The sequence below is a fragment of the Zootermopsis nevadensis genome, unplaced genomic scaffold (genome assembly GCF_977971745.1).
Source record: "Zootermopsis nevadensis isolate Lab colony 2312 unplaced genomic scaffold, Znev_1.0 Znev_ptg000005l, whole genome shotgun sequence".
Classification (NCBI taxonomy): domain Eukaryota; kingdom Metazoa; phylum Arthropoda; class Insecta; order Blattodea; family Termopsidae; genus Zootermopsis; species Zootermopsis nevadensis.
Window position 1 is genome coordinate 4,472,925 of NW_028259137.1, and position 21,203 is coordinate 4,494,127.

The 21,203-nt window shown below is 36.3% G+C and overlaps 1 protein-coding gene across 2 annotated transcripts in view; it reads right to left on the reverse strand.

Moving 5' to 3' along the window:
• Positions 1-21,203, reverse strand: part of LOC110835180 (uncharacterized) — a 160,206-nt gene that overhangs the window by 127,218 nt on the left and 11,785 nt on the right. The window contains exon 1 of one of the 2 annotated variants that reach the window (XM_087343412.1): positions 13,586-13,705. The exons of the other annotated variant lie outside the window; for it this stretch is intronic. The gene's annotated coding sequence lies outside the window, so the exon portion shown is untranslated. Of the gene's footprint in view, positions 1-13,585; positions 13,706-21,203 lie in introns of those variants that run through there. 2 annotated transcript variants of the gene reach the window in all.

Below are 21,203 nucleotides of genomic sequence, written 5' to 3' on the forward strand. Positions count from 1 at the left end.
TTATGATGCTTTATTTACTGAGCCACGATGAACAGAGTTTGTAGTAAATTAACCAGTTTAGTAATTTCTTCGAAGTACACACAGCAGGTAACATACCCATATGCATTAAACGTAGACTGAATATCTGATTTAGTTAATTAATATAAGTGTCGTTATTGCAACCACACTCATATGCGAAGAAAAGTGCATTGCTCTTGGCGGGGAATCTCAACTATGCAATGTGCAGGAATTTTTGTATCCCAGACAACAAAACTCATTTATCTTCTTATAATTCTTCTGAGAATCCTAGAAACATTTATTGTTGTCATAGAAGATTATTAAACTCTTCAACGTCACGGAATTTGTATTGAAGAAAAATCATAAAAGATTCTATTACAAACAAACGCAATTCATTTGACTGAATCAGACGTTGTCACGTACGTCCACAATCATTAAATAATTTCTGAATCTACCTTACACAACACAGCACGCGCAGATACAACATTTAAATATAAAGATGTCCAGATATGGAGAGAATGTACGTCGATGTTGGTTTGGATTATGACGCCGTGTGGACACCCGACGTCCCAGAGAGATGTATAGTGGCTCTATCTTCAGAGCTCCACATACATACACGCACGTACGCACATAAATTTATACATTTATACATGAATACATACATAATCTCTTCTGAATGACTGAAGAATTTTGACTGAGTTTACCATAATTCTGTATAATATTTAAAAATATTATACAGTCGAACTCGTTTATGACGAGATCTCGGCTATTGTGAGCAAACAGAGAAGTGTTGGTTGAAAAATGATGTATTTTATGAGCAACATTTCACGGTTAAACCGACCACGATACTTTAAAGCTTCCATGGTATAACGAGGGACTAAGATCTCTTATATCTTTACACATCTCTTCCGATAGCAATTTCTAAACCTTTTTAACAATATTTACAGTCCACATTCGTAGCATAGTCCTCGGTCCAGCGGTGTAGCGGAAATCCTCGCAGACCCTGAGTTGCAAGGATGCCTAGGGCTTACGGGGGCTCTCAGGTATCAGTGGTCAAAATAGTTACCCATATTCATATTAAACCTATCATTCTGCGCTGTACAGTCTGGACTAAACACAGTGTCGTAAAATAAAGAACGAATAATTCATTCTTGCTTCTCGTTTTACCGTGTCTAACCTACACTAATTTTCTTGCCAACAACGAAATTGATCAAAACCTCTTATCAATTCCGTACTGAAAGATATTTTCCGGTGATAAAGGTGGCTGGAGAGAGAGGACTCAGATCCATCCAAACCCACCAATTGCCGAAGGTAAGAACGCGTGTAGCTTCTGACTACAGCAAGCACAAGGCGTCTGTAAGCGTCGTGACGCTTCGTTACACGCGAATCTTGTGTTAGGAAAAAGATGAGTCATTTCAAAACGGTACTTAGAATGTATTGACCGACAGGTTTAGTAAAGCGACTACTTTTGGATTCGCTCTGAAACACGACGACACGGTCAATTACGCGGTGTTCTTTGAAGTCCCCGCCGCCTTAAATTTCTTGCAAAATTACGGCAACAAAACGAAAGAATGGTAACTTTTGTTTGTCACTGTACATCGTCCAGACAAAACTTAAAATCCAGAAAACAAGCTCTGACATGTGAAATTCACTTTCGTGTCAGTTATACCAGGGTTGAATCTCTCAGCCTGGGTTTTGCTACATTGTCTGTATTTGTTCCCGTCTGTTACTATGAATCAATCAACTTAACACATTTTTTTTTGTCTCTGTGGTGTATAATCTCAGCTTCATAACATTGTAAAATTGCAACAAAAAAAGACTATTAAAACTTAAACATTAAGTAGCTTCAAAATTACTTTGGAAATCTACCAACGGTAAGCGAACCAATGACTGATGTACATTGTCATAGGCATGTGAACAAGTTTTGCAGCAATGAAGTATCTTCAACGTCTGTCATCGCTACATAATCGCTGCCATGTGATGTACTTCACGCCATAATCACACACACAATTACAACTTTTACCCTCGACGTATAATATAAACATTAAAACGAACAAAGGATGTTTACGCTCGAGAAACAGAGAACAATTTTAAAAAGGTAAAACTTTCATATTACACTTTTATATGCCAAATATATGTTTTACGTGTCAAATATCATCAGTTACGAATAAAGCATTCTAAATCGTAGACTATAACTAATTATAAAAGTAAAAACTTTTAGAAATAAAATAATATCTCACTGTTATTGACATCTGTATTAGAATATCTCAGACTGAAGTTTCTAAATTTCCCTCAGACATGCATTGCAACCTGTACATTTATTAAACATGAATTCTGAGAATAATTCCTGGTTCTACGTTGTTTCCTACACAATTAGCAATACAGAAATAAAACATCGTAATAAATTAATCTATAAAGAAATCAACGTCACCCAGTGGCAACGGAAGTCGTGGTTTCTACGACACGGGACTTCAAGACATGAGGAAAGTCAATTTGCAGATGCAAAGCCACTCTGTTATCTGAACACTAGAGGATGTAACGCACAAAATCTCAGGATGATTCCTGTCATCGCCCTACAACATCACGTAGAACGTGACATAATCGCTCATTAAACCTTCTCAAGTCCAATGGGAAATGTATGTCTCGCCTGATTTTGCAATCAATAACTCTTGAACTTTGTGTTTATAATTCTCACTGTAAATAAGGATTACTTCCTTTAAACAGCGTTATCCATTTGATCCTTGTAATAGTGAAGTGTGGTGTTTTCTTCGCGGTACGGGCTGAATATTTAGGAGAGCTTCGATTTCAAAAGGGTTAAATTTATTAATCTATTATCAGTCGCGTAGGACATGTTCTTATGTCTCGCCTACTCCAACAAATGTTGTATGCACATCTACAAAGCTTTAAGTTTAATGCATCTGAAAATATGCAGAAAATAAATAATACTAGCCAAATTTGTATCTCTATTCCTGTAATCGCCTGGAGTAACTGAGGAAGACCACGAAAACAGTCAGTAAATATTACCGTTCTCCGGGTCGATATTTCAAACCCTGGGCCTCCCGAATAGAAAGCAAGATTGCTAATCATTGGATAGTGATTTCTGGTCTGTAGTTCTCTCTCTGAGCTATACGAGGCAGTAAGTTAGCACAGAGTGATCCTAAAATGGTGTTGTGCGTCGAAGAATGGATCTTCACTGGTTCGTTCATTAGCTTTTATGAGATCTTACCGCGAAGGAAACCATCGTGTCTGTCCGTCTGTTAGCATGATTCAACTATAAGACCCCTAGAAAGATATTGATAAATGTGGCACAGACATTACGCCACTGGAGACAAACGAAAACTCCCAACTTCGTAATTTTCCGAAACAGCCTACCAACATGGCGAACGCACGAACTTTTAAGGTGGAACCTTAAAACCTTGCAGGGTCCCTTAAAATGGTACGGAAAAAGATATTCGAAAATTATGCAAATACTTTTAAAGTAATTAACATGTAGTGTGTAAAACAACATGGCGGTTAAGTGAAGCATATGTTTAGCATTCAGTTTAATGGCAATAAGTAATGAGTCATTACATAGTCTTACAGTTACATACATCGAAATAAAGACAATCTCCCGTATTCTCTCCAAATTCGGTTTCTAAATTACCACAGAAGAAATTAGAATAAAATAAGTAAAGCTTTAAAGATTAAATTCTATAATGGTTGTCTTCTGTGGTGTTGCGATCATCGCCCTGATAAAGAATGCAGCAGGGAACTCCGAAACGCCCGTAAACGTCTAGCAGACTACACGACGGAACAACCCAGAAGACATCCAACTTCAGATTCCCCAAACCTCAAATCCTACAATAAATCTTATCTTACGTCGAAAACACAAGCTAACATTTTAGAATGGTCTTTGGCCTTTTCTTATGGTGTCCCCTGCGCAATAGGCTACATGCAATTATCTGCACCTGACCGTTTCAGGCAGAAACTCACTGAATACAAAAGGAAATACGAACACACGTGGAATCTGATTGGCTTGCACATTTTCAGTCTTGTTAAATACATGATATATCTTTGACAGATGTACAGTCCGCGACTGTAACTATTAATATTACTGGAAGCTCTGTCATCTTGAAATAACAGGACGATGCAATTTACGTTCCATCCCAGAGAATGTTAGTCCTTTTTTCTAAATTAAAGGAGTTCAAATTTAAATCACAACTCACAGTCCAGGATTTCTGATTTTGAGACGCGTCGATGTGTTTCATGTAAGCGAGCAACACCTTATGGGCAGATTCTGTCTCTCTCTGTCGCGTCTTTTAGCAAAAAGAGATTCAATTGTCATTAATTAGTGGTAATACGAACTATATCTCCGGACACAAAAGAACTCGACAACATTATTAATGTCAAATCTAAAACTTCTTGACGATGGTGAAGAGTCAATTGAATAAAAATTTCCTTGGATATTATCCATCGTCTAGTAAATTTAAAACGTAAAACGACGTTTCGGAGATGGGACTCTATCTCCGGAGATAGGGATTAGCTCTATCTAGTGGGCCCAACTGTGTAGGAACCTGAAGACGGAGATAGAGTCCCACCTCCGAAACGTCGTTTTACGTTTTATATTTTACTAGACGATGGATAATATCCAAGGAAATTTTTATTCAATTGAACATTATTAATGGATTTTCATGAAATTTGGTAGGAACGTTACGCTACTTGAAAATCGTTCTTTTTAATTTACTACAATCCAGTGTTCTTCCAACAGTTCATCTGACTAAAGTTAAACCCTGACTCTTACTCGGCCGTTACTTTGCCTAGCTTAACTACGCAGTTACATGCGATGAACTGTTATGTTGCCATATTAACGTCAGAAGAAAGTCTACATGCTGAAGAAAGTGAATTACAAAACGTATTTAGCGTAATTAATTACTTACGTATAACCTGTCAAAGTTGACGAGAATTTATTTTCTTAATTAACGGGAAAGCGATTTATCACATGATAATCTTCGCAAATCGCATTGAAATACAATCAATTTATAAGTAAATGAAATGTGTAAACATATTCACAACTGAAGACAGGCTCCTACCAAACGCTGACTCCGCCAGACCCCACCACAACCTCGTCTGCTACCAGAGCCTACAACGTCAGAACTATGTCTCGATCTTTTCCCATCTCTCAAATGGCGAACTCGTTAAGTGTGACTAGCATTGCCTCATTTTTATGAGCTGACATCCACATTCGAGCTTTAGTTTGTAAATATATCAATTCTACAAATTAAAACGATAAATACATGTGTATGGAAAAGTTTTAATGATTAAAAAGTGAAAGCCTTTTTCTATTATTAACTTCTATTTTTATACGCGTTTAAAGAAATAACGTTGAACACTGTAAGCAAGGACATGACGTAAGAATCTCATATCGAACCTTCGTGTACTCCACAGAGTAGTGCTTTCCAATGTTGTAATACTAAATGACGCTGAATGATTAATAATTAGTTACCGCGTAAGCCAATTTGAAGTGAACAGGTGATAAAAATTACAATTAAACAGATTTTCTTATAAAAAATAATTTAAGAATACGTAAACCTGTTAGCCTAGCGTTTTAACGGAATGCCACAAAGTTTTATTAAACTGTCCTCAACTGCCTTAAGTCAAAAGAAAGGCCGAGTGAGGCTCCAGATCTTGAGAAGCTGACAGGCCCTGATACAGCGTTAAGAGTAAAGTTTAAAACTCTGTCATAATAAATGGCGACTATCTCATGCATACATAAACAGATAAGTCGTCTCTGTTCCAGAAAACCTACCAGCACTGCCTTGCCAATTAACGAAATGTCCGGAGAGAACCGTGTTTGTAATTAATTCAACGCATTACATCCATAAAGCAATTTTGTGTCAAAGAAATAATGATGCTGACGGTATCAGTGGAGAATATCTTAACAGTTTGACAAACAGAATAAAATAAAGTTACCATATAATTTACTTACGTAAAGTGTAAGTCTTATTATTGTTGTGTTGTTTAAACGCTTAACAGGAGGCATACATGTACAGAAATTACTCAAATACGGTTTACCTTATCCACACAGATACATAATTTAAATAAGCTCTGATATTAATATATTTGCGCTTGTAATAAGTGTTACGAACTCAGTGGCCAATTGGGTTACCTGGACTGTAAAAAAGATCTCGTGATGTTTTCGACATATCATGTATTTATCCATTAGTCTTTGAGATATATAATACGCCTAATTGGCGGGGTTCCTCATTAAATCACTTGGACATAATTTTACGTGCCCGTGTCTAAATGTACATATAAATTTATGTTTTCAAGAAATTCTTCTAATTCCTTATACATTATTAGCATTCGACGATAGTTATTAATTAATTTAATATATCCAAATACTATATCAGACATCGAGATATAGAAATAAAAGTTTACATGAGATAGCAATCAAAGACAATTAAAATATTAGTACAGGAAATCATATTTGACAGATATAATTATATAAAAGTATTTTCTTGTTCTAAAATATTAGAACGACTCAGAATGGAATTATTTAAGGGCAGTTTTGAGATTTGTCATAAGTTGGAATAAAAATAATAAATATTTAGACAGTAAAGCATTTCATGTACGGGTTTTCCAAGAAAAACTTGCAAGAAATACCTTAGTAATTATGAAAAAAAAAGTCTGAAGAGTGCATGTAGCTAATTAATTTTACATTACTACATATAAAATTAATAAAGGAATTTTTATGCTCAAGAATTAATGATGTCTAACATGTGTTTCGTAACAGTCTTGAAGAAAAAAAATTAAAAAATTCCTGAGCTGACATTCTGTAGAATGCAAAGATTAGAAAAAACATTCATCTGTGTAGCATGAATCACATACAATGCATTAAAATGTATTTCGTAATAGTCTGTAATCGAGATGTCTTGGTGCTACCACACACACACGGCATAATCGATCATAAGTTCATTATCTTTTGCTGAAGACGTCTCGAATTAAAATGGAGTACAGGCAAATACAGTCTGGTTATTTGTATCTTATAATCTTCATGGAGACATGAGCCGAAGGAGCTCCAAGGCTGTATCTTGACGTCATAATAAGTAAACATCAAATGTTCATTTGGGTTTGTCTTGTCGGTTACCGATTAGGGAGGTCTTTGACACGATTTCACTGTTGAACGTGGGACATCTCCGAGCTAATTTGCATTTCACGATAAACATCAACGTCACTTATTCGCATCCAGATATTTACAAACATTCACAGAAACGAAAGAATATCTTCTCGTTCGTGAGCTACTCTGTGTTTTTATACATTGAAGCAGAAGAAATTAGTATTAGGGGACCCCAAATGGCGGAATTTTGCAACTTTCTAAATCTGGCCGGAAACTGTTTTTTTTATTTACAAATATCACGACAATCTTGGCTAATAATTAGTGATCATGCACCCCCATCTCAAGGCCAAAAGATTCACCAGTTTGTTCGCAATTTTAGCAACCTTAAAGCAGTCCATACTTACAGTAAATACTGTGGTATAGAATCGTCATTCTTACTCTGGTATTCTTACGAGCGGACGGACTGAGATAAAAAAAGACGGAACCCAATCACCTGTCAAATACGGCTTCGATGGTTAAAGACCTCAAACCGCTGGAAATTGACATGTAAAATTTCCGAAGTTATTAAATCGTCGGAAAGAAACTGATAAAAAAATAAGGAAAAATAAAAAAAAATAGGAAAATTTTCAGGAGCTGAAAGTCGTGAGCTACACTTTAAAAAAATTATTTACGTATTTATTTCGATTATCTGTATCTGAATTTGAGTAACACTAATTTGTGTCATAAACACTGGAACATGTACAGTGAATCGAGAAAAATAAAGACTGTGACCACACCGCGAAATTTTTCATTACATCGCAACCCCTAGAAGAATAATGTAACACCTCCAAAAAAAATATAAATTTTCAGGAGAGATGTAAAACCCAATTTTAATTCAATTCTGTTGAATTGTGAAGGAGCTATTTCAAAATGAGCATTTTTTGATTTGTGACTATTATTCTAGGGGTGCGAAATTCTTCTCTTATTTTGACTATTATTTAAGATTTTACTGATTTAAAAAAATACTCAGCGTCGCGTTTACCAAAACCATCTATGCGAGTGCTTCCCAAACCTGGGTAAATTACCCAAAAAAGGGGTAAAATTGGTTTTTCTTCGGGTAACGACACACTTCGGAATACACATTAAAATTCATATCAAGGAACACTTTCCTGAACTAAAAATGTCTGTATATCAGTGGATTGTAAACCCATTTCTGCGTGACTTGACTGAAATCCCCGATGGCGTTAATGATTTTGCAGAGCAAATGATGGAGCTTAGGTCACGCAGAATTTAGTTTGCTTCGTATGTTTTCTGTGCAGTTAGTGTTTTACCTACATTGGGTAAAAAGGACTTTCTGATAAGCGGTTTTGGGTAATGAAGGAAAAAGTTTTGGAATCAGTGCCCTATGCAGATCAGAAATTATAGACTACAACCTCATCTCTAAAATGTCACGGAGCGGTCTCTCAGTTACCACGTGTTATCCACGTGGTAACTTATAATTAATAACACAACGGAACCATCTCCGTGTCTCTCAGATTGTCTCGCCAGACTCCATCTTGCAATAACTGTCTATAGCTCTTACCCGATCAATCCGAAGTGGTTTTGCTACATAAGAAATGCGTCTTTGGAGGAAAATATTCTTGCGTTTGGTTCGTTGCTCCTGCTGTAAAAAAAAATCCTGAAGAAAAATGTACAAACCACGTCGCATATGTCACTCAGACCTGCCCATCAGTCAGACTTGCTTCTAGTGCAACGTTCCCTTCATTGACCTTGGAAAATGCAGACGGTCATTACGTGGACTTAGAAGGAGTTCCGTACGTCACCATGGCTACCGGCCAACTGCTTGTCTCTGTCTACTTCTCGTACGACTCTCACTTATGGGTCCACACGGCGCGTACGAAGATCGCGGTGTCTCCACGCAATGCATCAGAACAAAGGCTCAAACCTTTCTGGACCTTGGCCTTCGTATCTGCGTTACTAACGGCTTCTCGGGGTTAAGATTTCTGGTTCTCACGACGAACAACACGAAGATAGACGTCCGTCTTCTGTAGCGCCGTGCGGCCTCGTGGAAATTGACCGGTGTTTCGGAAGTAATTACTGCCTCTAACATCAGGACGATGAATCATCGCTCTTATAACGGATGCTGTAGGCACCTCTGGAGACTTTTGCCAAATTCTACCAGACTACATATCCCATCTTTATGAGTAGTGGGTTGAACAGCCCCCAGAATTGGTTTCTTAGAGGTGGTGAAGAAATGGTACAGATAACCCTGTGACAAAGCATCACGTCTTGAAGGCGTAGGTCATGAACGGTGGTAAAACTCCACGCATTCTCAACTTCAACGTCTCATGGAGATCGCGAACACACGCCCATCTGTATTCAAATTCGAACCAGCGATCCTGTCCGTTCGCTACTTAGAACGTGTGACCACTATTATGAGCATTTAGCGGCCCGATCTTTTAGAAGTATCAAAGGTCAAACGAGGTCCTGCGGATCGAGCCATGGCAGTACAATCACTGCATCAAAAATTAGACTAAATTAGCTTAAAGTGCAATTGTTCTAATTCCATTATTTATGTGATCACGTAGATAACCAGTCATCTCTCTGTCATCTGTCTGTTTCGTAAAAGTGCGCATTTCGTGAAGTTTGAAGTGGCGTTAAGGTACAAACAGGCGTGGCCTTCACCTCTCTTGAGCTGTCTTACGAAACAGCAATTACAACACATTTTGTCTTAATCTGCTTTGATAACAAGAGGAATGTAACGAGCTGTCTAGTTCACTTGTCTGATTCCATCAGACTCCCGCAGGCAAATCCTGTCTAAAATGAAGAGATGAGATGCGAAAGGAAAATATATATTCATCACGATTAATAACAATAATATGGGAGAGTCATTTATGATCTGTTCACAGAATCTAACTAAAGTGTCTTTTAGCACTGGCGATATCCTGTTTTATTTTTATTTGTTTATTTTATCTTTATTTCCTTTCGTTATTGTATTCAGCCCTCGTTTGTTGCATTATATTCCTTTCTGTCTTTTTATCGAAAGTAAACTTATTTTTAAAAAATCTCATTTGTTCCATGTCTCGCACATTTGATTATAACACACGACAAGAAAGTATATATTTTAAAGAAGTAGTGTATTGTTATGTTAGCAAAACATACGAATATTATCACAAGGGGTAATGTAAGCACAATGAATTTTATCTCGATTTTAAGCGTGGAAAAAAGTCTGTGTTAAGCTTTGCGTGTATATATGTTACCTGCAAACTATGAAATCCGGCGATGTATAGAATGCCTAAAGTCAGTAGGCAAAGTATGAAATTTAGGCATTCCATGTAATGCCCAGGCATTTTATAAAATGCCTAGATCTTTTAGGCAATGTATGAAACTAACAGTTTATTTTATACTTTGCTAAAATATTCTATAGAATACCCAGGAATTTTATAAAATGCCTCAGATTCTTTAGGCAAAGTATATAACAAAGAAGGTTTCTTATTTCATCTTTTATATTTGCAAAAACTTAATATAAAACAATCGTTTTTAATTCTCAAAACGTTTGTTATGTTCGGTTTTCGCGACTATCTCGCACAACCTTCGTCTTGACAGCTCACCCAATCGACTTTGATTAATTTTAATTAACGCAACCAAACAATATTAACATTTCGATATATTTCACACTTCGCCTACTGACTTTAGACATTCTATACATTGCCTGTAGCATGTATACCACCAACGTCTTCACATATGACCGTTTGTAAATTCTGTTACTAATAATACTTTATATTAAATAACTTTTAAATTTTACTTTCGTGAATTTAACACTTTTAAGCAAGTTTTTAAAAAAAATATTTATACAGACTCACCCAAAATATATTTGCTTACAGTATCGGCTGGCATAATGTCACTAAATCTTATAACAGTAAAGAAGAAATTGTAAGATTTTTAGGTTACGTAGTATAAAAGTATTGAGCAACGCTTTTTACAGTTTCAGAGTAAAAACGTGAAGTTATAAGAAGCCACTTTGAAGATCTTGGGGTACATGAGAGGACAGTGTTAAAACTAGTCTTAAATAAATGTTTTCAGAATGTGAACTGGGTTCCTATGGCTCAGGAAGGGACAAGTTGTAAACTCTTGTGAACACAGAAATCGAAATTAGGTTTCTATAACGATGGAAAGGTTCTTGACTAGATGAACGACTACCAGCTTCTCAAAAAGGCCTCTGCTATTTAGATTTTATTAGTTAGTCAGGGTTCTGATAACGTCAACAGAGATAGCTCCCGAAACGATAGGTCGCTTCGAGTAACCAATTGACGCGACTGGTTACTCCAGAAGATTTTATTGGGTTTGGTCGCAGCGAAGTATTCAAATCACTTGTTATACTATTTTACAAAGGTTGAAAGATCACTTAGAAAATAATATAAACAAAGACTTCTACTGCTCTCATTTTAGTGAATCAGATCACAAATCAGACACAACGTCTACCATCGCGGTAACATTAAAAGAAGGTCTTCCAGAGAAGGTAGTTTTAACCTGCAAGCATGTGCAGACAATAGCAAACACGTTCCCAGACAGTAGACAGCTCCAGAATTCCGAAACAAGTAGACAAGCCAATCTCCCGATATCGTTTTCTTACGCTGTACAATCCGACGAGTACAAACTGTAATGAGAAATTCCTTTTATGACAGTTACCTCATGGTGGTGAGCCATATAAGGTGCGCAGAGGTACGTGAAGTGAAGCTTTTTGGAAAGAAAAAATAAAAACTACCGGGTTGAAATCGGGAAGACGCTACACGATGTCACGAGCTACCGAGACGCGACGGATAAACATTTATAAATAATTCCGTTTTGTCGATAATGTAGTCCGATGGTTTAATTTTAAAGCAAAATCTTTTTAAAAAAATTTCAAGTTACGAAACTATTTCGGAGGTGAATAGTGAATTATAGTATAATATTACAATATATATTACATAAATATATTACGTGACGTACGCGCTTAACATATCAACCTTGCGACAGGGACCGATGAATGACGTTTAGGAAAACTGAGAATTTATTTTGCTGAATTCCTATCAACTGCGAGTCGAATGCCTCTAGAAAATTAGTTCATACCATTTGTATGCATTTAAAATGTTGCCCATGTGTTTATACCGTGTTCTCTCATGATTTATATACTATACAGTACACCGATCCCCCATCCAAGGAGATAAACTCATCTTGTCTAGTGACTTTCCTAAATTATTTAATGATATTAGCCTGAGATAAATTTTTACCCCCCATTTCACTGTACATGATCGTCCTTTAAGCTACTCTCTGCAGCCGAATCAGCTTAATTAAATAATCTGCGAACCATGGAAAGACTATTATTATTCCTGGAGGATACTATTTCTAAGATTTTTAATTTATAAATACTAGTTGCAGGATTCATATAAAAGTTAAATTTGCGAAACACCTGAAAGTACTATTTGATGTTTCAACAGTGTTTCGCTTATGGAAATTTTTGGCTTCTTCAGGGCCGGCCATAGGGCTGGGCAAACACAGCGGTCGCCTTACCATATTCTCTTGTTTTTTATGAGCTACGGGATTGGTACAGGAAGACGATGAATAACCTATTTGAGAAACGAATGTGTCAATGGAACTTTTACGAAAGTTGTAAGACGAACTTATTAGCTTTATCACCATGTCTGTCCGTAAGTAACAACTTGATAAATGCTGGATGGATTTTCATTAAACGTTATATTGAAATGCTGTGTATAAGTCTATGTTAAAATTGTTACAATAATCTGATTTTTGTTTCCTATTCAGTTTGTAAGAGATAATTTTGGATGAAGAATTTAGCTCTTACAAGACACGGCCTGAACTTAGCGAAATTACATTTGTGAAACCAAATATACATACACGCGTTGACTAGCCTAAACAGATATACTACAAACATAGGCATTTTTAAATCATTAATGTTGACCTCTGAATGTATTACTGCAAACTCTGTGTATGTACAAATGTTTGCTACACACGTCAGTAGTCTTCAAACAGCAACTTTAAAAATAAATAAATATTATCAAAATGCCCACAATTTGTCATTTCCACGTAAAGGCCCTGAGTAAAATTAATTTTCGTAACATAATACGCACAGAGGAGCTAAAAAAACTATAGAACAATATAACACGGGTAAATCAGCAACTTCATATACATAACAAAGTAAAAACACTTTTAAATATTCGATTTCCAAATGTTATAATATTTAATCCCTTCATATAAAGTCAGAAAGCATTAGCTGTGCTGTTCGGTTCGTATACCAGAGTTCAATATTCAATATCATCCTCTCATTATACGCGACATAATCTGAGCTACTTGGAAAGCGTCGTTAAATAAACTATAAATAAAGACAGGAGTTCACACACCACAAACCTGGTTATTCATTTAACCCGAAGTTGGCAACACTTGCCTTTCACACTAGAATCTACAATCACGCCGGACACTGATCGAAGCAAGTAGTATCAATTTTCACTTACGTACCTAGTCTCCACTGGATCTGTGTCGAAATAAAGTAACCACGAATCTTGTGAAGATGATGTTGATAATCCGTGAAGGTAAAACCGCGATATAAACACCACGAAACAAAGTTTTGCACACAAAGCTTTAAAACGGCACTGCGTCCGTACGCCATCTTTCACTGGAGTTGAGTACCAACACGACTAACCAAAAAAAAACGCGAAATTTAAAATCTTTTAAAAAAAACATTCGTCAGCGACGCAGATGTGACATTTGTTTCCCATTTCCGGTTTTTTTGTTTTGTATTGTTTGAACACTGTCGTAAATTTCTTATAAATTCTGTAGGCAATTGGTTGTTTCAAAGGAGTGCAGGACGATTTGATATATATTTACATTTGTTGATTGTAAGTTTAAGTTAAATTTTGTTTTAGTAATTAACTAACTAACGAACCAAACAGAGGGAAATTACAATTCATGTGAAACTGTTTAAACACTTGTAATTAATTAGCAAAGACTTCTCGATCGGAAGTAAGCTCTGTGTAAATGGCATTCACTCGAAGCGAAATTCGTATTTCAAACACGTGAAGGATTGACTTACGAAGGATCCAATTACAATCGAAACTCCGCGAAGGCTTGAAACAGACCACTCTAGATCATGACGTCATTTAATGAGCTGTCCGGAGCGGAAATTCTTTGCGTTAGGAAATTGTTCAAGTTTATAATTAATTACGGAACGGGCTACGAGATACTAGTTCGGTTTTTTCCCAGGATATTTTAAATTCATACAGATTTTTACGCAAATTACCAATAAATAATTATACAACTTAACACACATTTCTCTGCATAGTTTTGACCGCTAAAACATTCTCACTAATTTTAATTTCCAAATATGACCTTAGATTTTCTCACTGTTAAGGTGTTTGTTGACACAAACGAATCATGAATGTGTAGGGATATTTTTGGCTACCAACGTATCACAGATCACACCGATTTATCGCTATCGAACTAAATTCTAATTAACCGTGATACAGCACCCCCTCGATACGCCACCGCAAACAATTTATGTGCATTGCATTATCCTAATTGGCGTTTGTCCCATTCGTTATTATGCCATGATCAAAGTCAATATCATTCATAATTTTGATGTGTATCTGGGTTTTTGAACCAAAGTTGGAATATTTATTTCTTTAGACCAGGGGGGAAAACATAAAATAAAACTTATATCAAAAACCTAAAAAATGTCCTGGGTTTAAGTCTCGGTCGATTTTTTTGGGGGGGGGTTAGTTATAAAGAATTAACCGTTGTCTTGTACTCTCGTTAGCGTGTTATCATACAATCAAAATGTAATGAGTTCGATCCCAACTGTCGTCACTAATATCAAAAATAAAAATAATCCAGATTTATGTCATATTTAAGGATTTTATGTTGGAGATAATATGGATTTCGTTTTTATAGATTATAATTTCATGCAATCTTGCAGGTTACTAACAAGCTTTCCGAAAAAAAAATGGTGTGCTCCATATTAAACCCTGAAAATTTAAGCGGTAGGTTTCTAAATAATGCTGGTAATCGCCTAAAATTTATACAACATTTACGCCAGTGTGTGTTATGATACAATTGTGAAATCTGACGCCGGAGTAACTGAACAAAATGAAGTAATTCTGCTTGCAATACGAAGTATATGGATCATCCCACAGTGCAACTCTCCTCGGGAATCTAACAGTCGCTCAGTCAGTCAGAAGAGGCTTGACCCGACATTTATGGAACACGAAGGTTAATTTCTGTGCTCAAAATATTCCGTCAATAGTTCATATTCTGAGACAGATTAATCCAGTCTACTACGTCCCATAATACTTATCTAAGATCATTTATAATATTATCCTCCCATCGCCACTTAGGTCTTCTTCATTCATGTTTTCCAGATAAAATTATTTTCTGGATTCTCTGACTTCCGATGCGTGGTACAAACCCCGTTTGACTCTCCTTGACGTGATCATTCTAATGACACGTATTCAAATCATTTTTGTAGATTAATTAATTTTTTTTAAAATTTTATTCTGTGACTGTACAGGGCGAACAAAAAAGATAAGCCTAAGGTATCCGATTGTATAATTACCATTTCAGTTATAGTTTTATACATTTCAATTAAATTTTCTTGCTACTACATTTTCCAAATATGTTATACTTTATCCATACGACGCACAATAGAATTTGCATAGCTTTTTGGAGTGGAGTGTCCTTCGTATGTCGGAAGCTTCTCACATACTTGCCAGGTATTTATTTCAGAAACAAGTCGGGGGCATTTATTAAGCGATATGAACGTGTGATCTAGCAAAGCATTGGCGAACAAAAACTCAAAATCTTCGGAGGAGTGGAAAAATCAGAGGTCAGGCAGACAGATGTAAACGTTTCGTGGTTCAACCTACGAAGATCATGGGAACGAACAGCGTGGCCCCTTTGGTTCACGATGAACTGACATGCAGCTATTAGACTGTCAATGGCGTAAGTGAACTTTAACTTAAAAGGTCGGATGTGGACCGCACAGTATTATTGTAATGGAGTCTTTTGATTAAGTTCACGCAAATCACGTGCTTTGGTAGCTTTGCGCTCAAAGTAACAGCTACCCTGTCCGTTATAAAACAAAGGCATGAATGTCTGAGTGGGTCACGGATTAATTAAGTACGTTTCTAACGCGAATATTATAATTTTTTTTAAATGGAATAACATTGCAAAATTTGCTTTACTACTCCATCATATTTAACTATTGTAGTATAAGATTTTGTGTAAGATAGTGTAGTTGCGTCATATTGTGACTTATTAAATTAAAATTAATTATTTGGTTTTCCGTCAAATCACAATGTATTTAAAATAAGATAATTAAAATATCATTCTGTGTTCCGTATCGAATAATCGATTTACAATTGGCTACATTTACAACATGTTTCGGTTTTATTAAACCATCATCAGGTGTAAAATTATATTAATAAATTTAAAACTCAATTATAATTTTGTGTGTTACGCTTATGATTTTATTAATGTAATTTTTTGACTGATATCACTTCATTACTAAAGCGTAGTATTAAGAGAATTTTTATGTAATAGCAGAATTTATCTCGGCTATAAACAAGTAAGTAAAATATCTCCATATATCAGAGTTTTTATAAATTCCTCATCTTTTATGGAATCAAATGGCAAAGAATTACCCACGGATTCTGACAAATGACATTTTCGAGGGGATTCTGAACTTCAGGATTAATCGCGTCTCAAAGTGTCTTACAGAGCGCGAAGGTGAGTTGACGGCCTGACAGACAGTCCTCCTGTTTGGCGTCTAAGTTGACGCCAACAAGGTCTATTATATACCTTTAATACCTTTGGTCGTGTTCACTATCCTTGAACCAACTGAAGTTGGATAAATAAAAATACACACACAAGTAAATTGGCTATAATTAAAATGTAAGAAGACGTTCTCCGAGGTAATGTATACTTATTTAACTCTAAATGGATATTATCACTGTTTGAAGGTACGTGTAGATGGGTTGTCGGGTTTCTTGAACTGCGAAACATGTAGCAAAGGCAGTGAGACGAATTCCTCGGTTGTCATACAAGTGTTTCGGGTGCCAACGAGGGTTCAGGGGCTGTCCCGTCACATAGCATTATCTAGTGACAGAATGAGATGAGTACAGTCCAAATATTCTGTAGAGACCGTTGATTTTTAAATGCGCACAATCGCGGATGAGTCCACTACACAATAAAACTAGGGCCAATGATAAGACGATTACCAAGTCTTAATAATTAATTTATAAATGTAATTTAATGGCTGTATCTTGAAAGTTAATTTTGAAATTGGTTTCAATAAATAAGATACGAAGTATAACAATATTACAATAGTTTCTGCACTGTACTTATTGTGCGAAATTATCCAAATATAGTGCCCACGGATACATTACGAAGAAGCACACAAGACATTAAATAAAAAAATCACCCTGATGATGGTCGTATTGACCCACATATTATACTGTAAATTTTAAATACAGTGTTGATATACAAGATGGCAGCAACGATGTTAACGCAGGGATTGTTGCGTATTTATATTTATTTTTCAACTTCTACATTTTATTATTTTCTGTTAGCTGTCATCATTTTATGAAGAACCAGGCAACTGTTCCATAAGAGATTAATTGTTTATCGGAACGTAATGATAATTGAACGCGCTTAATTTTTTTTTCCAGTGCGATTCAAACATGCGTGCTCGGACACGATTCCGTCCTGAGCTCGAAGCTTGTTAAATCGATTTTGCATCCCGCTTTTGGAATTTTATAAATGTTGTACGTAAAATAGGCTTATATCCATATGCATTTTTAAATAACCTTCTAACGAAATAAAGGATTTTTAATAATTTATTTAGGAACATCAATTATTAGAGGTTACCAAACTTTAGCACATTCTAAGTTTCTAACACTGATGAAATGGCCTCCGCGCGTACTTCTAACTTGAGAACAACAGTAGCGTAAATAAATACATGAAATTTAAATTATATGTGGAGATTCTTTTTTAAAAAATTATGTAGTTTTTAAAATCGAAATTTCTTTTGTAAAATGCTAAACAACAACATGACTGTCAGCATAAATCTCTACTCTATTTAAACTTTCCCTCTGATAACGATGTTGAAAGAACTACTAAAGGTTGATTTGTAAAAGTTCTGTTATCAATACAGATCGAAAGGAACAGTTAACTGAGCGTAAGTGAATTAACAGCTCATATTAAGCTCTCTCAAAGTGCAGAAGCACTCAAAGGAATGTCTCGTTTACGTTCTGTTCTACCTGAAGCCTTAAACTGATGGAAACGCAGAGATTCTGACAAGCTTGTAGCTGTAATTTCTAGCAGGTTCTGGAGTGGCGCCCAGAAAACAATAGTTATAATGTACTTCGTCCATCAGAAGTCCACAAGAACAAACGTGGTTCTCTAATGACGGAAAATTACGGTACTAAGGTTTCCCTCGTAATTGGCCGGAGACGAAAGGAGAAAGTGATGGAACTGGAAGACGGTAGAACATTAGCCACGCCATTGTGTCATCAGTGGTTCAGCGATGGCCCGTTCCAGACTGATTATTAGGTAGGACCCGCGCCTCGACTGTAATGACTGGGCATTTCTTGTTTCCCAGACCTGTTTATTCCGCTGATTCTGAAACTGGAAACGACTCGAAAAGTATAGTGGGAATGTGTATAAGCCATTACACAACGCCCCCCCCACCCCCCTGTGAATTATCGTAAAATAATATTGACCGTATAATTTCGCCGAGAATCGCAAATGGAAAAAAGAACAGTATATAATTAAAAATATTAATAATTTAATAGAGTGTTCCAGGGATATTTTTAAAAACAAGTGTTGATGTTAACGTTGCACGTGATATTCAGAATTTTTAAGTTCTGGCGACGTAGCTTTCTTTCAAAAGTGATTCTGTGAGCGAAATTTAAGCAACACCAAATAATTTTACAAAGAAATTATACATATATAAGAGAATGTGTGAGAATAATGGACATTTCCTTTTTAAATTTCTCCTGCTGCGGGTTTAACTCTATGGACCACATTTCTTTTTCAGTAGCCAACAGTCAGCCAGTAGGTAAATGATTCCCCTACATTTTAAGTAACCCCTAAAGTGTATATTTCTGTGTTCAAGGGTTTATGCAACTGGACCGCGTCTACAGCCGAATTAATTAATCTGCATTCTCGTATTATACTTCCTTGGGATCCGTGTTAATAATATCCCCGTCTACGCCTAGATCTACCAAGTGGTCTCTTGTCCTGCATGTTACAAATCCTGCTACATTTGGGAGGTCCCTAGTTCAAATCTTGGCCCGGAAACCAGATATTCTGATTTACGTTTGTCGTTTTAATCAGTCCATACTAAAGGCCCCCCTTTCCTAGGAGAGTCACAAGGATATTTTGTGAGTCTGGGGTTTGAAAGATAAAATTATCGTTATTCTGTTAAAATACATTAAAAATACAACAGAGATATAACGCCATCCTGAAATAAATAGTTTGTAGGTTATTTAACGACACTACGTCAACTGCAGAGAATATTTAAGAGTCAAATGATATGAAACCTGTATTGGAGGCAGCAGTCACCTCTGAAACGTGGGTAAAATTGAACCAGACTAAACTTTACAACAGACTAGAAGACTCTCTTGAAATCTCGGATTACGCATTCAGAAAATCTTGGTCCTGGAACGTGAGATATAAATGTCTTGTTCTTACATACACAGTAATGTCATGAGCCCCTTCTCGACGTGCTGTTATGGGTCTAGACCAGGGGTTCTCAATCTTTCTCGCTGGCGTACCACTAATTCTAATTCAACACATTAAATGTACCACTAACCAAATGCGTTCAGGGAAAACTTATTTATGTTAATAATATCTTTTGATTTTCTTACTTAGTTCGCGTACCACCAACGGTACGCGTACCATAGGCTGAGAACCGCTGGTCTAAATCAAGCTTTTAGCGCCATCTACGTTGGAACATCCTGTTCTCAGGGACTACTCTCGCATCTGACGTTGGCTACCATCTAGCGGCAGCTTTTGAAACATCTACATCGTGTCACTCAGATGTTTTTCTCATTTTATAGCGAACAACTTTTGTGGTTTCGCCTGATGTAGAAAGTATAATTACTAATTGTTTTTAACTTTGTAAGCTAATACAGGAAGGAAATATCCTACTTCATTTTTTCAGTCTTAGGTTTGTGTTTCAACATTTAAAGGTTTGAAACCAAAGCTTGTTTTAATAATATTTAAACATTCAGTTCGCAATGCAAAGAAGACACATCACTAATATGAATATCAATCACTTAACGCCGTTCACGGAAATTATCGCCAAACACAGAAACACTGTTTGTTAGAGAAGATAGTACAACGAAACCCTGAATGGTCTAAAGTATATGCATATTTTAGTCTGTCTTTAATGTTTCCCGTGTCTCTTATTACGTTTCGTCGTTGTATTTTTCAATTGTCTGTACCAACCGACGTTTTAATAATTACGGGCTATTTACAGGGTGACCACAAACTGAAGTAAAATTTGAAAGGCTTATAACTGTTTGTCCAGGACACTTGTTAAGAAACGAATTGACCACTAACAGCGGCCCAGCACTCGAATTTCTGAACGCGGGTGTTACGATAAACTAAACACGAGGATCGTAGCAAAGAAGGGACAAAACTTGTCCCATACGGAGCCCCAGAAATGAAAATCAATGTTGTGAAGTCGGGCGACAGTGGTGGCCACCGATAGGTCGACCTCGGCGAACTGAGTGTAAAATCAGGAAACACGAGGCACAAAGGTTGTGACCTCAGTCTGTTGCTGTAACTGGGATATAAGGAAATATTTCAATTGGTCCAGGTATGAGATTACAATCGCTGTTCTCTCAGTGGAAAATAATGGTTTATAAATCTAGCGAGCATGAACAAAAACTTGGATCCTGAGTCACTGTTGTGAATTCATTATTTTTCCAACATGTGAACTGTGCTTTTCAAATCGTATATCATTCCGTGGTCACTGATGTTCTGTACTTTATTAAATGTACGCAGTTACAACACAGCATAAAAGTTCCCTGGCGTTCACCATGTTTCGATTTACTTAGTAGCGTGGAGGTCG